At 34.6% G+C, this 23,119-nt stretch overlaps 1 protein-coding gene and 1 pseudogene across 1 annotated transcript in view; both read left to right on the forward strand.

Annotated features, from left to right (window-relative positions):
* The first annotated feature begins 2,928 nt into the window (after window positions 1-2,928).
* Window positions 2,929-21,481, forward strand: LOC122136328 (annotated as a pseudogene).
* LOC109073834 (ankyrin repeat domain-containing protein 12-like) overlaps window positions 17,189-23,119 on the forward strand; it is a 51,580-nt gene continuing 45,649 nt past the window's right edge. Inside the window, 1 exon segment of the mRNA XM_042719067.1 lies at window positions 17,189-17,382. The gene's annotated coding sequence lies outside the window, so the exon portion shown is untranslated.

A 23,119-nucleotide genomic window follows, 5' to 3' on the forward strand; every position in this document is an offset into this window, starting at 1 on the left:
TTTTTCTTTTTAATAAAAGAAGTTATTAATTTGTAAAAAAAAAGTTACAATTATAATCAAAATCATTAAAAATAAAAAGTAATTATGACTAATAGTAACAATAGTCATGAGCAACAAGCTAACATACACACACTAACCCTAAAAGAAAAACTTTTTGCATTTTTGAAAGTAAAAACGTTATGTACTTATGAATGTTTAAATTTTGATGTAATAATAATAATAATAATATTGACAACAAACTAACACACATTAACCCTAAAACTTTTTTTATTTTTCTATTTTTTTTACAGTATGTTTTATGCATTTTTTTTTTACAAATTATAATTGAAGAAATTAAAGAAAAAATACTTATTGATTGATTGATTGATTTATATTAACCGATAAATAATTAAACAGATAATGACCCACTAACCCCTAAAATATTTTCTTGTTTGTTGCATTTTTAGAATAAAAATGTGTTACATAAAAATAATTTTTACAATTATAATTCAAGAAATTAAAAAAATATATATAATGATGACACCAAACACACACACACACACACACACACACACACACACACACACACAAACCTTTTGATAGATAGATAGATAGATAGATAGATAGATAGATAGATAGATAGATAGATAGATAGATAGATAGATAGATAGATAGATAGATAGATAGATAGATAGAGGTTAAATAATGTATTTGTGTCTGCACAGAATGTTTTTTCATGACTCATCCACCCTCTGTTGTAACTCTGGATATTCCTGCCCACTCATGGAATTGGAAATGATGCCTACGCTGTGATTTCCTGGAAAGAAAGAAAGAAAGAAAGAAAGAAAAGAAAAGAAAGAAAGAAAGAAAAAGAAAGAAAGAAAGAAAAAGAAAGGGCCGGTCTTAGACAAAGCAAATCTCGTTCGCTGAAAACTTTAAAAACAAAAATATTTCTACTAGACCAAAAACTAGAACATAATGCACAAAATACTTAACAAGGACTACAAATCTAGTACCGATCGTATTACTTTAGATTTATATTGATTCTCTGCTATTGCATTTGGAAAGAACACAAAAATTGTCCATTTATATATTCATTTGAAATATTTTGTCAGTCTATTATCATTGCTCTTTTAAACAGCATCTGCTAAATGACTAAATATAAGTGTGTCTAAGGTGTAATAAATCATCAATGTTATGCAAACAATACTGGTTCACAACCCGTTTTAGCATTTGAGCTCAAGTTGTACAAGTGTGCATGCAGATTGTCTGTGTTATTTTTATCATGGCATGTCAAGAACACAATGTGCATCTGTATTCTCGTTCGCCGCTCGGTGATCCATTATTCAGAGCGTGCGTCCCTTGCGTAACCAGACTCGCTCAATCGAGCTCGCAATACTTGATGTCCCGCCATTGCTTGTGTTTAGTGTGACCGAGCGCGTTGAAAAGATGTTTTTTATCTTCAACTCTGCGCTCTGCCGTGTCCTTATGCGGTAGGTTTTTTATTTTATATATGGTTGCAATCGGATTATTCATGAGGTGGTTGAAGAAATTGCATATGAATTATCATGTAAAGCGGCGTTGCCATCTGTGCAAGGACATGAACCCGCTAATGCGCTAAACAGCTAATAATGAGGCCTGATATGTGTCATTAAAATATGAATTCAACATTTTGTGTTTATTTAGACACTCTGTAAAAGCGTGATGTAAAACCAAAAATTATATATATTTTTAAAAGTTGTTTCTATCATCCAGACAGGTTGAGTAATCCGTAAATAAACCTGAATCAGTAAATAAGTTAATTATATGTATGGTGATTTTTCTATTGCAGTGATTAATGCAATGCAACATTATAGAGCATAAGCACTGCATACTTAGTGCACAAAAATATATATTGCATATTTGCTCAGTACATACATTATACACAAAAGTGATGTGTTGGTTTAGCAGTTTGCAAAAAAAAGAAATAAGAAAGAAAGAAAGAAAGAAAGAAAAAAAAAAAAGTTGTTTGCTTTCAATTTTACTTTACACTTGATGCATTTTCTTCTGCAGGCGAGGCAGGTCCGCGGTCTTGCACCAGACACCGGCTCGAGCTGGAGCAGGAGGACTCTTTGTGGTGAGACTTGACTTTCATATGTTTATTGCAGTCTTTGTAATGATGTGAAAAAAAACAGGATGCACTTTTAAAATACTGATATTTTTGTTGCATTCGTTTTGATCTGTTTTCATTATTCCAGCACAGAGACACACCGGACAACAACCCAGAGACTCCTTTTGAATTCACCCCAAGAGAAATTTATATGTGTCCCTGGAGCACAAAACCACACTCACATGTATAATATCATAATATGTGACCCTGGAGCACAAAAGCAGTCTCTGGGGTATATTTGCAGCAATAGCCAAAAATACATTGCATGGGTTAAAATTGTAAATTTTTTTATTTAATGCCAAAAATCATTAGGATATTAAGTAAAGATCATGTTTCCATTAAGATATTTTAGTAAATTTCCTAACCGTAAATATATCAAACTTCATTTCTGATTAGTAATATGCATTGCTAAGAATTCATTTGAACAACTTTAAAGATGATTTTCTCAATATTTGGATTTTTTTGCACCCTCAGATTCCAGATTTTCAAATAGTTGTATCTCATCCAAAATATTGATTAATACTAACAAACCATACATCAATTTAAAGCTTAACAATTAAACAAACATAACATCTATAATTCTCAATTTCGAAAAATTGACACTTAAGACTGGTTTTCTGGTCCAGGGTCACACATGTGATGATGAAATCATTTTTGCTGCCATTGTGATATTTTATAACTGCTCATTTTACGTCTGTATTCCACAGGTAAGATCAAATATGTCTGGCTGTGTTCAGATATGTTAAGGTTTTATCTGTGTGGTTTATTGTATAATGTATTTGGCTACAGAGAGTTTGAGGCCATCATGAATAATTACCCAGAGGGACACAAGGCGGCCGCCACTATTCCTGTGCTGGATCTGGCTCAGAGGCAGCACGGGTGGCTTCCTATTTCAGCAATGAACAGGGTGAGAGCTTCTAAAGACATGCACCGGAAGCTTTTTTTGATGTGATAAATAATAATGAGTTCCCACAATCACTTAAAACAATTATCACCTGGAACTATTAGTGATTTTTAGTTTTATTTAAAAGTGTATATACATTTATTGGAGTTATTCCATTAGCTGTGTGCAGTGTTATTTTAGTGTTATTGATATACTGAAATAACTTTAAATTGCCAAGTGTGCTCACAATGCACACACACACACACACACACAAGGAAATTTTGTCTTGGTGACCAGAAGCTTCCAGATGACAAGTGACAAGACACAGATAAAATAAAAACAAGCGATATGTTGAAAACAATACACAATAGACAAAAAGACAGTAACGCGATATATTTGTATGGAATGATGTAGAAGAAATTATGCAAGGGAGGTGTGGATAGATATTTAAATCAATAACACATGTATAATAAATATAAGTATAGAATTAGAAGTGTAGATAGTTGGATTGTAGTTTTTTATTGTTTTTGAATGAGATTTTTGATTTGTGACCCTGGAGCACAAAACCAGTCTTAAGTCTCTGGGATATATTCGTAGCAATAACCAACAATACATTGTATGGGTCAAAATTATATTTTTTTCTTTTATGCCAAAAAATTATTAGAATATTAAGTAAAGGTCATGTTCCATAAAGATATGTTGTACATTTCCTACTGTACAATATATCAAAAAATTTTTGTTTTGTAATATGCATTGCTAAGAACTTCATTTGAACAACTTTAAAGATGATTTTCTCAATATTCTGATTTTTTGCACCCTCAGATTCCCAGATTTTCAAATAGTTGCATCAAACCATACATCAATGGAAAGCTTATTTATTCAATTTTGAAAAATTGACACTTAAGACTGGTTTTTGTGGTCCCCTGGTCACATTTGTTGTATTTTTCTATTTTTACTTGAACTTTAAAAAGTTTTAGTAATTTTTTTTTTTAATTGTCATTTTTGTTTTTCTAAATATCACTATAGAGTAAAATGAGAAATGTTGCATTGGCAGCTAGCTGAAATAAAATATAAATGTTTTGAAATATTTTATTTCATGTAATGTTTATTTTTATTTCAAATAATGTATTCAAGTTTAATTATTTATTTAGTTTTTTTGTTAGCTGTAATAACCCTGAATGAAACACATGACGTTGATGAGGCATGCATTTCCATAATACTGTGTAAACCTATCAAACCTGCTATAGATATTCAGCATTTTAAGACTCCAGATTAGGGGCTGCACGATTAATCGCATGCATTTTGTCATGCGTGTCTCAATCAGTAAAGCTGGTTCCGTGATTAGCGGTAAATATCCGTCCACCTGTTTTCAAATGCACCGGGGAGTTTCATACACCAGAGCCATAGTTCACTTACAAGCTACGCAATATCGTGTTCATAATCGAATGCGATTAATCTCAATTATTGAACAGAAATTGCGTAGCTTGTCAGTGAACTACGGCTCTGTGTATTAACTGCCGCTCCCGTTTGAAAACAGGTGACAGGACATTTACCGCTAATCACGGAACCGGCTTTACTGATGAGAGCAGGCATGACAAATGCATGCGATTAGATTTTTTTATTCAACTCCAGATCATTTAGAATGTTTCATTCACAAATATTGCTCTTTTTGATTTTTTTATTCAAATATAAAGTTTCTTCCTACAGAATGTTGGCTATTGCTTCGGCAGATGCACAAAAATATATAGCTTCATAAAAAATATATATATATATTAAAAAGAAATAAAAATAAAATAATAATAGTAGTAGTAATATTTTTTTTTTCAATTTATGATTTTCTTAATTTCTATTACTGACATATTCTGGTTTTCATATTTTTGGATTTAAAGCTGTGGTCCTAAAAGCGTTCGGTGGTGTGTGATTTGTGATTCCTCCTGCAGGTGGCAGAAATCCTGGGCATTGCTCCAATGAGGGTTTTATGAAGTAGCGACTTTCTACACCAGTGTTCCTCCGTCAGCCGGTGGGAAAGTACCACATGCAGATCTGCACCACTACGCCCTGCATGCTCTGCGACTCGGACAGCCATCCTGGAGGCCATCCAGAACAAACTGGGTGAGCGAGAACCGTTTCCAGCTCTCCACAGGGACTCCACACAGACATCTCGACTCGCACGCCACCAGTAAACACACTCGCTGTATAAACAAGCTAAAGCCACGCTGCTCAAACATGGCATGAAAATTGGAATATTTTGAAGATGCTGGAATAATACACTAAATGGATTGTAATAAATCTTTTTAATTTGAAATAACATAGTTTTAGAAGTAGGGCACCAAAATCAGTACAGTGTCATCATTTACTCCCCCTCACCCTCATGTTTTGTTTTTTTTTAATAGCAAATTATTCCGTTAAAATATCATCTTTTAGTGTTCCATATAGTGTTGTTTTTAGTATCATTGCTATACTATTATAATTAATTCGTTATAAGTAATGTGTGTAAATATATAGAGGGTTTAAATGTATCTGTATAGAGTTTTCTCTTCTTTAAGTATTTTTCATTTTAGTTATTTTCTTCAAATTAAAATGATGAGAATAGAAATGATGCCTTGGCCACTAGCTGAAATAATATAATATAGACTTTGATGGTAATAAAAATATATAATATAATAATGTGTAATTATATATGCATACTAATAGAAAAGTTTTTACTATTTTATATGTTTAATGTTATGTTATTTAATGTTATGACTATGCATTTAATTTTTTTTGAGACCACAAATAATCTCATATCATCAGAATCAAAATCGGTGAGAACAGCCTAGCTCAGATAAATTGTGTAAAGTTAATAGTTTTAAGATTGCATTTTATGTTTTTACATTTCTGTTTTCACTTTAATTTTAAGTCTTTTAGTTGGCATTTTGTCATTTTTATTATGCATTATTATTATTTTTATTGTTATTATGACTATTTAACACCGTTTTTCAATTTAGTTATTTGTCACCCATACTAAAAAATTGAGAAACTGAGCTTTGGGAGCTGACATAATATATAAGTAATATGCAAGTATACAGATTTGCTGTATTTAAAAATATTAAATTAAAATATACACAGCATTCTGTATGTTTGTGTTTTTATATTTTATTTTAAGTTATTTTAATTGAATCTTTATTTTAATTAGCACACAAGTAAAGGACTATGTGTTTAATTGGTTTAACCCAAAAAGTTGTCAGGTATCAAAGTCGGTGAGACCACGGCAGATCAATTATTCACGCTAACAGAAGTCGAGTGTCTCGGGGCTTGTGTGAACGCACCAATGGTCCAAATCAACGATAACTTTATTATGTGAGTATGATCAGGAAACCTCATGTTTTGAGTCTGCTTGTGAACGTGTTGATGAGCCGCAGCTAGTTTTTGATGTCACCTCTAGGGGAGGCCAGTTCTAGTTATCTATGAAGGTCAAGTAATGAGCAGCGTTTGTGCCTGTGCTGCAGACCGGCCTGTTACTGACAGTCGTAACAAGGGTAAAGGGGCGATATACAGGAAGCGTGTGTTCATGTGCTCCTCTATTCTGGTTTAAAGAGGTAAAAAAAATAAATAAATATCTTCTGATGATGGCTGATAATCATTCAGGACACTCTAGATGATTAGAGAACATACAAACAAATGAACTTTGCATACTATTGTACAAACAGTACTACTACTAATGTATTATAATACCTCATTACTATACATCATCAACTAATGATATCGATAGTGCATGTTGTTTTTGTTGTACTGTAATTTATTTTTTGCAGAACACACTGACAAAATAACTTAATATACTATTACATATAACAATTGCTTATTATTATTCTTACTACTATTATTATTATTACCCAGTGAAATAATAATTATGATATTGATGGTGCGCATTCTATGTTTTTGTTTGTATTCTAAATGTTTAAAGTTGTAAAAATTTGTCAAAAAAGGCAAATGTACAACAAAATAACTTAATATACAAATCCAAAAAAATACTAATTATCGTAAAACTATCATCTAAAAATAATAATGAGAGTACATGTTTGTTTGTTGTATTGTAATTTAATTGTCATAAAGCTAAGAATGCATACTGTACAAACAAGAGCGTAAATTGAATTGTATAAATAGTGCTAATTATTATTATTATATTACTATTATTATAATACACATTCAAAAATATTATAATTTATAGTGCATATTGTTTTTTTTTGTTGCATTGTAATTTATTTTAATTGTCAAAAGAACCAAATGCATAATGAACAAACAAGAGCTTTGCGTAAAAAAAACCCCCGTATAAATAAACAGTACTAATTATTATTACTATTATACACGTTAAAAAAATAATATAATATTGCTATAGTGCAGTTTTTTGGATTCTAATTTATTTTAATTGTATAATTTATTAAAAAGAGAATGCAAATGTACAACAAAAGAGCTGAATATAATTGTATTACTGCTACTGCAACTTATTATTATTATACACAGTCCAATAATAATAATAATACAATACTGATGGTGCATATTGCTATTTTTATTTATTTTTTGTGCTTTGTTTTAATTGTCAAAAAATAAGAAACAAACAAAAAAACACTATAGGTGGATTTCTAGCTAGAGGAAAGATTGCTTATATAACTCACCTCACTAATCAGATCTGAGTGTGTATCGGTGGTGAATCTTTCATGTTGTGTACGTCTCTGTTTAAGCTTGTTTGTGTTAAGCGAAGCCCTGTATGACCCGTCGGGGTAATGACTGCAATTAGCCGTGGCCTCTCATCAGAGTTTAACAGAAACTCGTCAGCTCTGTGTGATTCACGCACCTGAACTGGGTTAGCAGGTCTCCTTCCGACAGCTAAATCATCTGTTAGGACGTTTGGTGAGCTCATCCTTAGATGCTTCTTCTGGGAGGACGCTCAAGGAACCTACAGATCACATCTACGTGACCCTGCAACCCTTTACGGACACCTTGGCAATTTGGAATCCCATTGGCTAGTACATTTTTTAGTTAACTCGCCAGACTGATATACCATAGTGCGTGTGTGTGGTGTGGTATAATAAATTGTTTGTAAAATCGCACTTTTTAAATATCTTAAAGTAACATACATTCTTAACATGAGTCCATCAAGCATTATATATAATAATTAGTGCTGTCAAATGTATTAATTGCATCCAAAATAAGTTTTTTGTTTACATAATATGTGTATTGTTCTGTTTATTATGTAGATAAGGAAATCCACAACATGCATGTATACATTTAAGAAAATAAGTTATTGTTTATATTTTAAATATATTCTTATTTATAATCTAAGATTATATGAATATAAATATATACCTGTAAATATTTTCAAAATATATACGTCTGTATATGTGTTGTCTTTATACACGCATACATAATAAATAGCCACAGTGCACACATATTATGTAAACAAAAAACGTTTATTTCTGGATGCAATTAATGGTTTTTGAAAGCACTAATGATAATTCAAGTATTATTAATGATAAGCGACTTTAGTAATTAGAATCAAAACCACGTATGAATGCATATTAGTCATTTAACCTGAACGTAGGACTGGTGGTGCTGCTTTTTTTTGGTCAGTTCAGTGTTTCTGTAACTTAAACTAACAATAATTCTGATAAGATAATAATAATAATACTTTGAATTCTGTTAATAAGAACAGTATAAAAATGCACTAAGGATTAACGAGGTGTTGGAGTCATGAATATTTAAATCAGTTGGAAAAATACAACAAAGATATCGTTTATATGTAGCGCTGTCAATTCTGCACGGTATGCAAGACACTCTCGCTCTCTCTCTCTCTGCTTGTGTGTGTGTGTGAGACAAAGTGACGGCGAGTCGTTGCGCCGTTACACTAGAGTTCACGGTACGCCAAATACAAACTGAAAAAGTAGCACAGATCGCTGGACTGAGAAACTGTGAGCGCTGGCTCAGTCAGTGTGTTCGGTGAGTAAAAATATATCTGTGCTAAACTTACTTCTACTTAGATGTCCAACTCACACACTGGCCAGTAAATCTGAGAATTTATTAGGCATTGGCTAATGTTAGACATCATTTAGTCGACCCAGAGTGAAGATTTAGTTGCATATGCGAGTGATTTACTCACAATGTAGCGGGTTGTCTGCTGCTTCCAGATAATGAGATCACTCATGTTTTCACTAATTGTGTGCCATTAGTGTTACTTACATTTTCAGAAAGGTCTGTAAGGGCAGCAGAACATTTGTGTAGTGGTTGAATCTCACAAAACCTGTCAAGAACATACTTCATAAATCTGTTTAGTTAAAGAATTTTAAACACCTATGTAGGATCAATCCTCAGCGGATTCGGGAAAACAGGCTTTATTTTGACACTGAAGTTCACCATCATAAAGTTGATCCTTGAGCTTATTTATCTCTGTAAGACAGAGATCAGATGAATAGGGTATACTATAAATCAGTTGATTCTGCATTTGCCACGAGTGTTTTCTTTCTTGTTTTGGTTTGGTTTGTAGGAGGATCTTACAAACCGTCAGACATTGAGCAGATTATTGATGAAGCTGAAGGCAGGCAGAGTTCCTCCCTCCTGGACCCAGGTACACAGATCTCCCTTCTTTTAGTGTTATATCATGATAAAAATGAATGCATCTGATTCTTTACTTGTCTCACAGACTGCAAATATACGTTCATAGCATCTCTGATTTAACTTTTAGATGCAAACACTTCAACAGTGAAAGTGATTCAAAAGTTTGGATTGGTTGGGTGTCATCACTCAAAAACCTCCCTGAAGTCTGGGCATGATATGTTCATGCATTGAAATGTTTTGATTATATAGTTAATATGTGATAAAGTTGCTGCTTACTGCATATGCGTGCTTTGTTATTATTGATGATGGTGCACATAAAAATAATTAAATGAATTACAGAATTCTTAGCTAGTGTTTTGTTTAAAGAAACAAACAGGTTAGAAAACAGCCTTTATATTATTTCAAACTAGATTTGTATTGGTAGTTCTACTTACATTAAACCAATTGAGTCTAATTGGCTGTTTGGTTAAAATGGTTTGTTCATCTGAATATTATAAGTTAGTTTTCCAGAGTAATACATACATAAATATTAAGCCCCTTCTGCTCACTAAATACTGTATTTATTTGATGCAAAATAACAGTCAAAACAGTAATATTAGATGAAATATATTTACAATTTTAAGTAACTGTATATTTTGTTAAACCAATTTAAATAGCATAACTTTACATCCAAATATCTTTTAAAATGTAAAATTATTCCTGTTTGATCAAAGCTGAATTTTTTTGTCAGCACCATTACCTCCTTCAATGTCAGATGATATCCTTCAGAAATCATTCTAATGATGCTGATATGCTGCTTTATGTTTATTGGGGCTTCTTTATGCATTTATATTAGTAAATGCTTTTACTGTCACTTTGATGATTAATTTACCCTGCATCCTTGCTTGCATTATAAATAATGAATGTGTCCTATATATGTCAGACAATAGTGCAGTATGCATAAATAAATATGCATGCATATTTATGTTAGTCCATTCAAAATCCATTATATTAGACTTGTAAAGAGCTAGGCAGTGGGAACTGTACCTGTGAAAGCAACTCACCTTATTTGTGTATAGATTTAGATCTTTTTAGAAATTGGTGCCAAGTCCGATTGCTTTTGATTATCTGGTTCTGAGTCAAGTATAGTTTGGTTTGGTGACATCCTGGGGTGTTTGGGACATTGTCAACAGACACACAAGCTTATTAAAAGGATCGAAGAGGACGATGGTTTGTAGCTCAGCTTGCAGTTCTCAGAGACGCACTTCTTTTATTTATTTCACTTGTGAAGATAATTATGAGACAACTAGAGGTCTAATTAAATAAGTACATGATGGTGGATGTGTGTGGTTAATGAATCATTTGGCTCGCTAAGAATGTTTAATTGATTGTAATGATTTCACTTTTCATCAGGAGTGTGGGCGTTTTTTTCATGTGAAACCTGCCGGAGGTTTAACTCGTGCTGACAGAACCTCCCTCCTGGGACCAGGCTTTGGTGTGAGACCTGACCTGGTAACGGACCTCCATGATCTTGAGTCCTTGTAAACATCAGAGATGTTGTATGTAAATAAAATCATTAATTATTACCCAATACGACCAGTGTGATTCTTTTTTTTTTTTTTTTCTTTTTTAAATGAGGGACAAATGAACCATGCACATTTAGAGGAATAGTTCACCAAAAAATAAACATTTGTTGAAAATGTGCTCATCCATCTCAGGCCATCCAAGATGTAGATGAGTTTGAGATTTTGTGAGAAATGTAGCATTCCATTACTTGCTTAGCAGTGGATCCTCTGCAGTGAATGGGTGCCGTCAAAATGAGTAGGCCAAACAGCTGATATTTTAAAAACATAACAATAATCCACACCACTCCAGTTCATCAGTTAATGTCTTTTAAAATGAAACAGCTGCGTGTTTGTAAGAAACAATATCCATCAAGGTAAGATACATTTATAACTTTAAAGTGTTGCTTCTGGCTAAAATACCAGTCCACCGATTGTTCCATAATAATGCTTCCTCTGTGTGCAAAAGTCAATTTTCCTGTTGTTTTCTCCACGTCATAATCCACCCACATTATTTGTTTTGAATGGTTTTATTTTTTTTGGGGCTGTAACAGTGCTTGATCTGTGCCATATTTCTCTCCTGATTCAAGTAAAGATGGACTGTCACTGGCGAGAAGCACATATTATATATAGACTCGTATTTGGTCTGGAAGTGAATGTTTGAAGTTGAAATGTCTTGATGGATTTGTTTCTTACAAAAGCGCAGCAGCTGGTTTCACAAAATGGTAAATTGATGGACTGGAGTGTGTATTATTGTGATGTTTTTATCAGCTGTTTGGACTTTCCCTCAATTCTGACGGCAACCATTCCTGCAGAATATGCATCCGTATGCTTGCGCGAGCCAAGTGATGGAATGCTACATTTGCTCCGAATCAATCTGATGAAGAAAAAACAAACTTCATCTACTTCTGTAGATGGCCTTGATGGTGAGTACATTTTCAACACAATGTTCATATTCTTGGGTGAACACTATCCGTCTACTACTTTTTTTTTTTTTTTTTGTGATAAAAACAAGATCCAGCGCTCCATGTTTACATGCAAATTATATTGTCCATTTAAAATTTTAAAAAAATTTTTTTTTTTAAATGCTCCACAGCTATTGGAACATTTCTGAACACACAATAATCAGCATGTTCTGATGAACCGTGAACAAAGTCGAACCCGTCCCTGCACCAGTTACTGAAAAATACTGGAGATGACCGAGTTCAATTAGTCAGTTTTTTTTAGTAATTATGTATTTCAATCGTTCAATTCACCGAGTGTTTCAATCAATTCTTGTCACTGACAGTAGCACACAGCAACAAATAGCCAACCGTAGGCAGTGAGACTATTATGATGCTTTTAACCCATATGTTTTATTGATTTATGTTTATTTATTTTCATTAATTAGATAGATTAGAAAAGGAATATGCCAGATGACTTGGAATATTGGGGTTTGTGGCATATGCATTCATAATATGACCAAATTCTAAATTCATTTAGGAATATTCTTGTGCAGCTAAACATGGTCATAGACGAAGACTCCATCCTAAATACACTTTTGCAATGTTATAAAATACACAACTTAAGCACATACAGTGTAGTCTTCAATTACTTTGTGTTTATTTGTTATAAACAATGCTTTAAAAAACAATTTTCTTTTTTTTTTTGCCATCCATACAGCATAACCTCACTGACAGTGGCAGATGCAGGATGTATAAACAAGCCACATCAAAAGAGCGAGCATTTTCTGAGGCTGTTCCACGTGTTGGTTTTCCATACAGAACCTCACCATTCACACAGTCTTTCCTTACAAAACCCATAGTACATGATTACCATAATCATATACCATGGCATTTATAGTAGTTGGCTGGAACAAAATCTAGACAGCAGTTTTATATATATATACACAAACCCGATTCCAAAAAAAAAGTTGGGACACTGTACAAATTGTGAATAAAAAAACAGAATGCAATGATGTGAAGTTTCAAATTTCGATCTTTTATTCAGAATACAACATAGATGACATATCAAATGTTACTGTTAAACTGAGGAAAATGGTATAATTTTAATGGGTGTGAAAAAAATAGGTTGATTTTAAATTTCATGGCATCAACACGTCTAAAAAAAAGTTGGGGACAAGGCCATGTTTACCACTGTGTGGCATCCCCTCTTCTTTTTATAACAGTCTGCAAACGGTCTGGGGACTGAGGAGGGAAGACAAGTTGCTCAGTTTAGGAAATAGGAATGTTGTCCCATTCTTGTCTAATACAGGGCTTCTAGTTGCTCAACTGTCTTAGGTCTTCTTTGTCGCATCTTCCTCTTTATGATGCGCCAAAATGTTTTCTATGGGTGAAAGATCTGGACTGCAGGCTGGCAACCATTTTCAGTACCCGGATCCTTCTTCTACACAGCCATGATGTTGTAATTGATGCAGTATGTGGTCTGGCATTGTCATGTTGGAAAAAAGTTCAAGGTCTTCCCTGAAAGAGACGACGTCTGGATGGGAGCATATGTTGTTCTAGAACTTGGATATTACCTTTCAGCAATGATGGTGACTTTCCAGATGTGTAAGCTGCCCATGCCCACAACACTCATGCAAACCCATTTACCATCAGAGATGCAGGCTTCTGTGGAACTGAACGCTTGATCGCTATAACAACTTGGGTTGTCCTTGTCCTCTTTAGTCCGGATGACATGGCGTCCCAGTTTTCCAAAAAGAACTCGATTTGTGGTGACCACAGAACAGTTTTTTCACTTTGCCACAGTCCATTTGTTAAATGAGCCTTGGCCCAGAGAAAAACACCTGCATCTTCTGGATTCATGTTTATGATATGGGGCTTCTTTTTTTTGACCTATAGAGTTTTAAGCTGGCAATGGCGAATGGCACGGTGGATTGTGTTCACCGCGACGATGTTTTCTGGAAGTATTCCTGAGCCCATGTGGTGATTTCCATTACAGGATAGTTCATTCCTGTATGTGAATGCTCGTGCCGTTCTAAGGGATGAGAAGATCACGGGGCATCCATGTATGGTTTTCTGGCCTTGACCCCTTACGCACCAGAGATTGTTTCCAGGATTCTCTGAATCTTTGGATGATATTATGCACTGTAGATGATGATAACTTCAAAAATCTTTGCAATTTTCTCTTCTGAGAAACTCCTTTCTGATATTGCTCCACTATTTTTGTCGCCGCAGCATTGGGGGGAATTGGTGATCCTCTGCCCATATTGCACTTCTGACTGAGAGACACTGTCCACTATCTGAGAGCAGGCTCTTTTTATACACAATCATGTTGCCAATTGAACCTAAGAAGTGGCAAAATTGGTCCTCCAGCTGTTCATATATGTACATTTAACTTTTCCGGCCTCTTATTGCTACACTGTCCCAACTTTTTGTGGAAGTGTGTAGCGGACTCATGAAATCAAAAATGAGCCCAATATTTGGCATGACATTTCAAAAAATGTCTCACTTTCAACATTGATGATATAGTTATCTATATTCTATTGTGAATACAATATAAGTTTATAAGATTTTGTGAATTATTCCATTCCTTTTTTTATCACAATTTGTAGTGTCCATCAACTTTTTTGAAATCGGGGTTTGTATATATAATATCTATATACTATATATATATATACACGGAGGCAGCATGTTTCCTTTCAAATCAAAGTGTAATCTTACATGTATAAAACGTATCCTTTGTGTCGTGGCCCAGTGACACAGAGAGAGCGTAAGCTGCCGTGTGTACATCGCTCAGATTCTCAAAATGGCGCTACGGTGATTGTGGAGAGACACAGAGGAGAGATAAAAATGTTGAATATAAAACTACATTATTTTTGTTTTTTCGTCGCATTTTGCCAAAAAAGTATTCTCGCTGCTTCAATAAAAGTTACAGTTGAACCACTGATAGCAGTTTTAACTATTCTGATGTTGTGCTTTTCATAATTTGTATGGACCCGACCACTGTTATTTACTTGGCAGTTTTGGAGAGACAGTCACAAGCCTACCCGGTTTTCATCCAAAATATTTTAAATCGTGTTCCGAAGACGAACGAAGCTTTTTACGGCCTTGGAATGACAAGGGGGTAAGTGATTAATGACAAAATTTTAATTTTGGGGTGGGAGTAAGTAAAAACCTTAATGTAAAATAATTTCTATCTAATCTTCTTCTATCTATCTATCTATCTAAAACATTTTAACAATAGTAAATAAAAGTACACCAAAATTTTCCACAAGTATTTACTATTATTTGGACCAATCAGGCACAGTTACTGTCCAATGACCACTAGAAATCTAAAACAATGGTGAAAGTATTAGCCGATTAATAGATCTATCAGGTGCATTTGTATTTTATTTACTTTCACTTTTAACAAAGAAAGACATTAGATTCCTATTGTTGCAACCAGGGAAGAAAAGGACAGTACAGGTATACGCACGAAAAAAAATGTTGGATAACATCTAAGCCTACGTGGCTTTTATTCAAGTCAGGAAAACTATTAAATTAATATCGGCGGAATCATCAACCTAAATGCATTCAATTTATACCAACAAAACACTTTTATGGTTAAATCCAGTTTAGAAAATAGCTCTTAAGGTAAACAATCGCAGGTCACCACTTGTTTGCAGTGTCTTGAAAAACATAAAAGAAATTACATCATTAATCTTAATCAATGACACATACGAGAAATTGATTAAAGTTTGATTAAATCATGTTGGCTAAAGACAACATTTGTTTGACATACAACACAGCATGCAGCTGCCAAGCACCCTATTTACATGTTATAACCTTTTATGCCTTTGCAATTGTACAAATGGTAATATCACAACACTGTATGCTATTTTGTTTTTAAGGTTCAACCCACATAAACCCAGTTCTTCACAAGACTGTTTAACAGTATCATATGTGAGCCACTCGAATTTTATTCACGTTATGATCACTTCTTCACACCACACTCATTTCATGCAAATGACTCTAGCTGGTTTATGCATATCTGTGTGCACGTGCGGTGTGTGTGTGTGTGTGTGTGTGGTGTGTGTTCTAGCCAGCGCCCATCCCCCCTCTCTCTATCACACACACAGACCAATGTTTCTCGTTCTGCAACATAATACCAGCCCATCCCCTGCGCATGCGCCAAACTCCCTTTTTCCTACATCATGTAAATAACCAACTGCGCCACAACAACAATAACCGCCAAAAAGCGCGACAACGGCGTTCTAACCCTAGCCAACCTACAATCAAACACATTTTATGCGCTCGTAATAACAAAATCATAATAAATGACGCCACACTGGATCGCGCTCGTCAAATACCTTCTCCTCCTCCTCGCGCCTCTCCGACATCAACGTTCCAGAACATTCGCGCTCGCGCTCGCTGCAGGCGTCGGACGGAAAGGGGTGACGTCCACGGTGCGCAGCGTCAGCCCCCCCATCCCAGAGAGAGAGGAAAAGGAAAATAATAAGGATAAACTCTCATACAAAAACACATTTACGACATGGGTTAAGCACCAAAGTGAACATATTTCACTTCTAAAAAAAAAGAAAGTTAATTTTTTTAACATTTATTTTAATTATTATTTGACATAATACAGACGTCAACCCAGTAAAAATAAAGACTACAGGAAAATGACACACACAAAGTTAATAAATAAAATAGATTAAATGAAAGACACAGGACACATATTCTTTGCATACAATTAAAATAATACATACACTTGCCTGATATTTACATAGCCTTGAATTTCAGCCCCCACCCAATGCTTTATGTATTTAATGTATGTGTATATTTGTATAAAACTAATTGAAATAAATAAATAAAAATGATTATGTATTATTTTAAAAATGAAAAAAAAAAACACATTAAACATAAATTTGGTTAAATTAAAAAGATAAAATATAAATATTTAATATAATATTAAATATTAAAACACCTATATAAAACATGAATAGAATAGAGAAATATTTAACGGCAAACATTTCAGAGCATTTCAGAGCAAGCGCAAAACGCTTTTGAGCGCCGTGGATCACGTGGTCCCTCGTCAGCCAATGAGCGCCTCCGCTCTCCGTGTTTTTTTTCGCTGGGGCTTTTCTTAGAGACGGACTGAAGGCGATGTTTTCAAAAGCAGCACTGAGAGACGTCACACAGCCGTAGGGTTAATGTTCGGTTTTTACCCTCCGACACACGTTTCTTTTTCTTAAAATCGTCGAGAATTCGTCCTCTGCTGGTGGGTGAATGACGAAGAGGAAGCCGAAGAGCGCCAAGACGGTAAGCGGAAAGTTTCAGTTGGTTTTTTGTCGCGGTTTACGACTGAAGCAGGAGGAAAACGCGTTGAGTTTTGCTACGGAGAGCGCTTAACCAACCAGTCAACAACTGGAACAACAATAACCCAGTGTGTGTGGGATTTCCGAGGCTTTTTGTGAATATTAGTAGCAGCTGGAGCGGGGTTGTGTGCGCGAGCGTTCGCTCGTGCGCCGTGCATGCGTCAGTGACAGGCGCGTTTGCTGTGCGTTGAATGCGGGTGTGAGGAGCTGGAGGGGCCCCGCATGTCTCATAAACCCACTGCAGGCTCATTGTCTGTGCGTGAGAGGGGTGGCGCAGACCGCAACGTGATACTGTAAGCCATAATAAACCCGTTTAAGTTCAGGATCTTTCTGTCAGACAGTCAGCCGGAAACGCGTTTGCATTTTATTGTAATTTGCATTATTTTCCACCACCCATTTTTCTCTATAAACGACTGGATCGTGTCTGTCACCAATGCATGGGATGTATGTAAATATATTGTGTAATTATTTCGAGGTGTTTGTTATATTGAGCGTGGCTGCAGCTGCGACGTGCATGAAATATTGTATCCATGCATGCAGTTCTGCTGTGTGTGTGTGGTTTTACAAAGCTTTATTTGGTGACCGTCCTTCGCGCAGAAAGCTTTTGTCTAAAGGACGTACCGAGGCGTCTTCAGCTGTGCAGCGACAGACAGATAGCATGTCAAATGCAGTTGCAATTCCTAGTGGCTTTCATAGAGATGTTTTTTTTTGTGATGACATAACACGTTACTACATTGTTTACTATGAGCACAATCTAATTGACACGAATCAGGCTTTTACTGGGAGGCACCACATCTAACTCACTGGTAAAATATTAGATGTTTATTGTAGGCTATATGTTTTCAAATACAAAGTTATACAAAGTATTATATAAAAATGAAAAGGAAAAAAAAAAACACTGATATAATATATATAACAAATTGTATACAAATATTCACATATATAAATTTTTAATATAGTTTTTTTAAATCTTAATTGTTAATTGGCTGTTTTGAAAACATTTTAAGCACACAGTACTGTGTTTTGAAAATAGTTGTTTTTGGATAGAATTTCTAAAACATTTTTAATGTAAACTGTGTGTGTGTGTGTGTGTTTTTTTTTCATTTTAAGAAGACAGGCATGTATATTTCATATGTTTTTGATTACAGGGTCGATGTTAATTCTGCAAGCAGACCTTTAATAAATTTGTGAATTATGAATTATTATTTGATCTCAAATCTATATATTTCCAATCTACAATCTGTGATTGATGTCTGGTTTATGTAATCCTGACTTTTTTCAGTTTGTTTGGCCGTTTATAAATATTTAAAGCAAATTTAAGGGAAAATCCAAATTCCAAAATGATAATTTTCATGATTTATTTATTTTTCTCACACATTTTCTGCACTGTAATAAATGACGTGTAAAAAAAAAAAAATATTGCAGTATGTTTTACATGAAAATACTGTTTTGGTCAGTCCTGCTTCAACAATTCACATTAATTCAGTGTATTACTGACCATTTCTTTGTAATTATATATGCAATTTTCTAGTAGTCTCTGAGAGAAAATAGTCTCTACACCATTTTTCAGTGTAGACCGATTATTGTTGTGGTTATATAATGATTTAAGCATTTTTGGATGTAGCTTCAAGCTTTTGGTTTGACATTTGTTTTTGGGGAGGACAGATTTGAGATTCATTTTAGCCTGTGAGTTTGCAATCTAGATCAGATGTTTACGCCCACTCCCTTCGCCTTGTTCAGCGCTCACACACGTTCAGAATGACATATTAGGGATTATTATTCAAAGATCCCAGTTTTCCACAGCTGGGCCACCGTCCAAGGAGAGCCTGTGGTTCCTGCTGTTTTTCCACTGACCCTTTTTAAAGTCACGGGGACACATGCACGAAAGGCCCCGTGTGAGAATCTGCGTTAAGATGAGTAATAACAGGCTTGTCTCTGTCCAGGTTGCTGCAGGGCTACTTAGCCTCCAAAATGCGTCTTTTATAGTTATATGGCGTGTTTACGTTAGATAAAGGATCCGTGGCGGTGCTGATGTTCTGGGAATTTGCAGCGACTGTCAAGGCAACGCTCGCACGTATCTCAGCAAAATAACAAACTGCAGTTGGCAGATGAAAAGCCATACAGATTGAGCCAAAATAAAGAGACTAACAATGAAATTGAGCTTAAAAGTTTGAAATAATAAACGAAACCTCAAAAAGGCAGGTTTTCTCAGTTAAAACCACTGACACACATTTGTTTTTCTCATTTGGGCCCAGAAGCGGAGCTTGCTGTAATGTCAGAACAGCCAGCTTTCCATTTAACTTTTTCTGAATATCATTTTAAGGCATTCCCTCTTCATAATATCCCAGTGTTCATAATGTTTAACATATCCATACACTGACTTCCAGCAGAGTCAGAACAAAAAATGTGCATTAAATGTGCAATAATGTTTGTTTTGAATGTATAAAACAGACAATATTTGGGCATTTTGAGATTATTATTGTCGGCTGACAAATATAGCTATATCCAGGTGGCTGATTATTAAAAGTGGTATTTTCCCCGCATCAGTTTCAGATGCTGACAACGGCTTTGTCAACATACGTATTCTATTAATAAACATTTTTGAACATTTTGACTGAATTTTAATAAATTGTGCGTGGGATAACGGTTTATTTAATTTCAGAAACTTCCTGTATTATTAGCCATATCCATATTAATCAAACTGGCCTTGTAAACACATTCTTGTCAACATAAATATTCTATTAATAAACTTTTACTTTTATGCACACATCCCTTCCCATAAAGTTTATTATTTTTATTATTTCTGCATTATATCAGCCACCTTCCACCACTAAGATTTGTATTATTGACCAATGAAATATGTATTGGTCAAACCAGCCATATAAGCAAATATTCTTGTCAGAATAAATATAATAATAATACATGTTTCTAAATATTTATCAAAATTATGTAAATATTGTGTAAAATAAGTGTTTATTTGATTTAAGGAATTTTATGTACATGCCATTTCTCATAAACTGGATTATTTTTAACATATTAACATTATACCAGCCACTTTTCACTATTGATATTTGTATTGTTGGCCATCAAAAAAATCCATATCGGTCAAACCAGCCTTGTAAACAGATATTCTTGTCAACATAAATATTCTAATAATAAATATTTTTACTGAATTTTGAGTAAATGCTGTGTAAAATAAGCGTTATTTTAATTTAAGTAATTTTATGCACATCTCATTTCCCATAAATTGAAATATTTATTTTATGTCATCCACCTTCCACTATTGTTATTTGTATTATTGGTCATAAAAAAAAAAAAAATCCATATTTTTTTAGAATATATTATAAAACAGTTACTGAATTGAGTAAATAGTGTGTGAAATGTTTATTCTATTTCAGCAATTTTATATAAGTCTCATTTTCTGTAAACTGGATTATTGAATATATCAGCCACCTTCCATTGTTGATATTGGTATTTTTGGTCTTTAAAAAAATCCATACAGGTCAGACCAGTAGTTGTTATTTAAAACATTATGTTTTGTATTTTATTCAGATGTTAATCTTGTAGGTTGTTTCCAGGATTTTTCAGTTTGAATTTTCTGTAATAGAAGTACAGTACAATAGTACAATAATCTACAACCTGAGTGCTCTAGTGCCTTTGAAATAAAAAGGTGCAATTTCAGGCTCAGCATGTTTTAAGTACTTCTTGTGCACTTTACAGCTTTCTTTTTAACCAAAAAAAAAAACATAAAATAAAACAACACCACACAACACAACAACATCATTCCTGCAAGCAAGAAATCAGAAGTGCACCAACTGGCACTGATCTGTTTACAGTCGTGGCCTAGTTTTGCTTTCATTTGCACAGATGACAGCGGTACGCTGCAGCGCTTCTGTCGAGTTCACACACCGCACACCGGACGGTTGGAGCAGACATATTTCCATGGAGCTCGTGTGAGCGGGAGCTGCTTGCATGAGAGGAAGGGAGGGAGAAAAAGGGAAAAGCGGCAGAGACCGAAACAGGCGTGTGACTCACTCTCCTAACCATTAGACGCTGGCCTTTGTGATCTGAACCATTCCCGTGAGAGACCTCTCTCCCCGCTTCACGTTCAAACTGGATGCCATTTTTATTTTGCCGAGCTGCTTTTTTTCCCGCACAGATGCAGGGCTTTGAAGTACGAGTTTTTTAACGCTGACGAAAAAGGGCTTTGTGTCTCTTCCTGATGTTGACAAAACTTGGCGCATTTTTTAATCGCAGCTATGCTTTTTTTTTTTGTTGTTGCTTAAATTATACCTGCTTTTGGTCCTGTTTTGTGAAATGAAGGCGGCCGATTGTCTGATTAAAATGGCATGGTTTGAAATAGGCCTTCATTAAGAGCTTGTATTTCTTGTACTGCTTTCATCCTGTGTGTTTGAAGAGCTCCCAGTATGACTGACCTCTGAATCCATTTCGTAAAATAAACCCAAGCGCTTTTAAATTATGCTCTTAACAAATGTAATCCAACAGCTGTAGTATAGCTCATTTAGTCAGTAGGTTGATTTTCTTTAACACCATTCTATACATCATTAGCCTCTTTAATGTTTGTTATTTAATATTTTTGGCTAATTTGATCATTCTTACAACTGCTAGTGGTCAATCAGTATGGGTTTTGAAATATTTCGTGTTGATTATTCACATTGAGAAAGCAGGGTGGACTACTGTTATGCAGTTCAGAGTCTGCAAGATTTTCGAATGAAGTCTGTTATCCTGGCTGAGGCTGCGTTTGTTTGATCGAAAATGCATTAAAAACAGTAATATTGTGACACTTTTTTTTTTACGATTTAAAATAACAATGTAATTTCCAATACAAAACACAAAATTTGTTGGATTTGTATGTAACACTTACTTATTTAGCGTTTATTCTCTAAAATATTGGGAAAATGTTATGTACATAGATTTTGAACATACATTTGTAATTGATTATGTGGGCACAATATATTTCAAAATGACTAATTATTGGCCTATTAATTGATCTGGTTGATATATCGGCTTGCATTTGTATATTTGCACAGAGAGTGATGTTAAGATGTCTTTAGTGTATGGAGAGGAGGCAACAAGCATTGTGTAAATTCACTGACTGTTTAACACTAGATAAGCACAATATCATGCCACACTGGCCGCCATTTACTCTTTAGACACCTGTTCTTGTCACCGTGATGCAATCAACATTATCATTTGCAGCTGCATATGTCACGAATGTCGAACATTTTCCCCTCTAGCATAGAACAAACGAATCCTCTGAGTTTCCTCTTTTTACGAGTCCCTTAAAGAAGCCGATGGCGTTCGGGGAAACCCCCTGTGAAAATGCGTCAAGTTTCATCCTTCACCTCACAAAGGTCAGACTTTGAAAGTCTTCAGCGGGACGGCTGTGTAACGCGTGGCTCTCTGTGCATGTAGGAATCAGCTGATGTGAGTCTTTCCTCTTGCTGTTCTTTCCACTACAATGGAATTTCAGACACTTGAAATACTCTTTTATTTGCATCATCTTGGGTTCAGTGATGAAACCTCTTCTTATCAAGTACCCTTTTAACTGTATAGTGGTCTTGAGTTGGTATACGATTCTTTGGAGATTAAGAAAGCTCTTGATGCTTCATAATAAGTTCTTCAGATGATTGTATTGGTTTCTCGTTGTTCTAAAATTA

This window comes from Cyprinus carpio, chromosome B2 (assembly GCF_018340385.1).
Source record: "Cyprinus carpio isolate SPL01 chromosome B2, ASM1834038v1, whole genome shotgun sequence".
In the NCBI taxonomy this organism is placed as follows: domain Eukaryota; kingdom Metazoa; phylum Chordata; class Actinopteri; order Cypriniformes; family Cyprinidae; genus Cyprinus; species Cyprinus carpio.